The sequence below is a fragment of the Sciurus vulgaris genome (assembly GCF_902686455.1).
Source record: "Sciurus vulgaris genome assembly, chromosome: 13".
NCBI classification, from domain to species: Eukaryota; Metazoa; Chordata; class Mammalia; order Rodentia; family Sciuridae; genus Sciurus; species Sciurus vulgaris.
This window is the reverse complement of record NC_136474.1, coordinates 6,188,333-6,193,037: the sequence shown is the minus strand read 5'-3', so window position 1 is coordinate 6,193,037 and position 4,705 is coordinate 6,188,333.

Below are 4,705 nucleotides of genomic sequence, written 5' to 3'. Positions count from 1 at the left end.
AGTTGTGTAGTTAGGGCCCTGAGGAATGAATAATGAAATATATCTGTTATGATAAGGGACAACACAATGAGGTGTAATGGGAGTATCCTTTGAGTATAGTAGGGGGAATCTCTACATTATTTAGAAAGGCCACTCAACAGTGTATCCAGAGTCTTCTCTGACCTGTGTCAGTCTAACCCTCAGAGGGGGGTAGAGAGGGCTTTTTGTTGAGTAGTAAGTTGTATCCAAGTTGTGTAGTAGGGTGTATTAATGTTTGTGGCATGGAAATTCTGAAGTTTTACTTAACATCTCACTGAAATTTGTATGAAGTACTCTCTGAGGTGTGTAGGAAAGGCTTTCTGAGTTGTTTTAGTATTGCTCAGTAAAGTGTGGAGACAGCATCCCTATGGGTTATATGAATGGGAATTTGAGTTATATAAGAAAAGCTCCTTGTATTAGTAGGGAGTTATTATTTACATGTATATGGAAGTGAGTTTAAGGTGTGTAGGAAAGATTCTCTGACATGTTAAGTGGGTTATCATTTTTATGTGGGGGTGCTCTCTGACATGTAGGGCCCTCTGAAGGGTGTAAGAGGGCTTTATGAGGTTTGTGGGAAGGCTTATTGATGAGAGTATAAGTGTTCACTTAAGTGAATAAAAAGTTAATAAAGATATTAACTATGCTTTATTTCAAGTACTCTCTAAATCCCTCAGAAAGCCATCTACCTCACCTCAGAAAGCCCTAAATACATCCCTAATGGGGCCCTTTCAATTCACAACAGAGGCCTTCCCTATGCATTGAAATACTGACCCCAACCCAGAACCCAACCTTAACTCTAACCCTAACACTAATCCCACCATACATACCACAGAGAGCCCTTGCTGACACTGACAGTGACCATGACCCAGACCTTGACACATTACTGATCCTAATGCTAACCTTAACCTCATAGAACCTTCCCTTCTACATTAATGTTTTCTCCCTACTCATGTCACAGAGCTTTTGTGCCTTACCTTAAAAGGCCCACCAACTGCCACTCATTAAACCCTTTCTAAAATTCACAGAACACCCTCCCTGAACACCTCTGTGAGCCCTCCAAGCTTGCCTCAGGAAACACCACTAGGAGATCTCAAACACATTTTATACAACTCTTACATATGCCATAGTTCCCTCCCTCCACAGTCACATACTACAAACCTAAAGCACCTCCCAAACAATCTCAGAGTACCCTCCTTAGACATCAAAGAAAGCTGGTTCTACTTACCTCAAATACATTTCCTACACACTTAAGAGGGATGTATTTACACATCTCAGTTTGCACAAATTAGATTCCTTTGCAAGTCAGTTCTACTAATTAAACTTCTTTGCAAGTGCACTATAAACACATCAGAGAGTCTATCTACTGATGATAGAATGTTCTCAATATACATCTCATATAGCCCTTTTGACTAACCACAGAGGCCTTCCTCATAAATTGCAAATACTGAACCTGACCACAAGCTTGATACTAACCCTAATTTAAGCCTAAACCTCAGCCCTCTTACATACCAGAGAGTCCTCCCTGACACTGACACTGACCATAAACCTGAACCTGACCCTAAATTTTTGACCCTAAGCCTAACATACTAGTGCCTTTACTCATTCACCAGGTTGTTCTCCCTACTCATCTCACTAATCTCTAACTAATCACCTCAAATGGCCCTTGAAACACAATTCAGGGAACTCTTCTACACTTACAGAGCAACTCCCTGATCCACCTTTGTAAACTTCTCAACTCATCTCAGGCAGCATTTCCACATAGGTAAAGGAGCCCTCTGACACACATAATGTACCTGCCTACACAACTCAGAGGCCACTCCCTACAAATCTCAGAGGCCATATGTACACACATCTTAGTTTCCTGCTGACACAGCAAAAATACCCTCACTACACATCTGAAGAACTGTTCCTACACACCTCAGAGAGACATCCTTACACACCTCAATGAGTACTCACTATGTTTTTTTGGAAGCTTTCCTTAATCAACTCAGAGAGCCTGTGTACTCACCTCAGGGAGCCCTCATAATACACCATAGAGAGCCATTATAACAATTCAGAGAGCCATTTAAACACCACAGAGGCCTTCCTATTACAATTCAAATACTGATTGGATCCTAACACCAACACTGAACTGAACCTTAACCCTCTAACTCTAACACTAACCCCCTAATTCTAATTCTAATTCTAAATATAAACCTAATCCAAGCCCTACCTAAAAACTAACCTTAAACCTAATAGTAACCCTTTCTCAACTCAGAATTATGTCCATACTAAAATCACAGAAGCCTCCCTACACATCTCAGTGTCCTCCTGACACATTGAAAAATGTCCTCACTATATGTCTCAAGAGAAGACCCTACACACTGAAATAGACATATCCCTATACAAATAAGTGAGTGCATATAGTACTCCTTTTCAGGCCTTTTAAACACATGATGGAACCTTTCTGTAAACCTCATAAAAAACTTACTACACTCTGCAGAAATCACTTTTGACTGGATTTCCATATACACCAGAAATTACTGTACTTCCTTAATGGAGCACTCACACTCATGTCAATTAGGCCTGCTATGAACCTCATAAAGCCCTCCCACACCCTTCAGGGATCCCTCACACAATACCACATAGAGCCCTCCTTCCACAATGAAAAGAATCCAATTTCACACCTCAGAGAAATTTTATTATATGCCTCAAACATTCCTCCCTATACACCTAAGGATTTTCTCCCTACTCACATTAACAACCCTTCCTAAACAATTCTAAATCCATCCATTCACACCTTAGGGTCACGCCATCCACACTTCATTGAGCCAACCCTAACAGCTCAGAAAGCTCTCCTTATACAGTTCAAATAGTAATCCCTAAAAATGGCAGAGAAATGTTAATTCACACCTCAGAATGCTTGTGCTACACACCTCAGCAAATCCCACACATCTCAGATAGACCTCAATATTCACCAAAAACTACCCCTACTCACCTCCAAGTGACTTACCTACAAACCTCAGAGATTCCATCTACTATCCTACAAGAAACCTTCCACTACAGGGTGTTCTCCTTGCTTATATCAGATGGACCTCTGTATTTATTTCACAGGGACATCAATACACAACTGAGATAGCACTCCTTCATGGGCAAAAGCCATTTTTCACACCTCATACATAGCTTCTGCACACCTAAAGGAGACTTCTCTACACACCTCAGAGATTCCACACAACAAACCTCAGAGAGTTCTTCCCTTCCTGCACACCTCACAGTCCACTTCTTCCACATCTCAGAAGTACTACACACCACCTCTCTACACTACTTTTACAATTCAGAGGACTCTGTTACACAATCATAGAGCCCTCTATTCAAACCTGTTTTTCCTCCTAATTGACATCAGAATTCTCCCCTTACTCACCTTAGAAGTACATACCTACATGCCTCAGAGAGTACATACCTCTCACCAAACAAGACACTCCCTAAACACCGAATTCAACTCTCCTCCCTACAAATATCAGAAAGGCTTCCATACAAACCTCAGAATGCCATTTCATCAAACCCCAAACTTTAAAAATGCTACCTGTACATCTCAGGTAGCCTGCACTACTCACCAAAAAAGCCCTCTCTATTCACTGAGAAAGGCCAAAACTACAAAATTCAGAGAGTCCTCCTGATGCTCCATAGAGTGCCCTCCAAAAACACCTCAGAGATTTCCTATACTATTTTGAAAGGATCCTCCCATCAGAATTTAGTATGTTCTCCATACTCAAATAAGAGATATCACACTATTCACTTTAGAGGGCCCTACACAACTGAGACAGCATTTCTACTCAGATGTAAAACCCTCTCATGTCCCTCATAGATTCTTCTGCTTACCTATAGGGACCACCCTACACACCCCTGAGAGACTTCCTTCACATGTCAATGTGCCATTCCTATGTATTTCAATGAGTCCTCACTAAACACCTCAGGGTAAACAACAGAGCTCAGAGAGCCCTCCCTGCTTATCACAATGAATCCTACCTACACATCAAAGAGATACTCCACTCCACACCTCATAATGCCTTCCTTTCTATATGAATTTGTCCTCCATACTCATCTTATAGAGCTCTCTCTGATCACCTCAAATGGTTCTATGAGCACAACTCACTACAGTCCTTTTTACTCATTTAAGTAATCTCTGTACAGACCTGTGTAAGCCCTCTCAACCCCTCACAGTTGGACCTCCCACATATATCTAATAGCCCTCTGACATATCATAGAGTTCTCCTACACATCTCATAGTGTCCTCTACACAACTCAAAGACCATGCACTACTAACCTCAGAGAGCTCTCCCTGCACACCTTAAAGTATCCTCTATGCACATAAATAAACTACTACCTAATCACCTGAAAGCAATCTCTACACACCTCATAGAGACATCCATACATACCTCACTGAATACAAACTGTACTGTTTTAAAGTCCCTTCTGCTAACTATACTTCTTTGCAAGTCCTCTCTAAATAACTCAAATAGCCCATCTATGCACCTCAGAGAGCCTTCAGTGCACACCTCAGAGAACATTTTGAGTCACTACATAGACATTCTATGTACACCACAAATGCTGACCCTGATCCTGAATCTAACCTTAAATCTAACCCTAACTCTAATCCAAAGCACTACATTAAATAGAGGGCCCTCCATGGTCATGGAGGGCCCTCTAT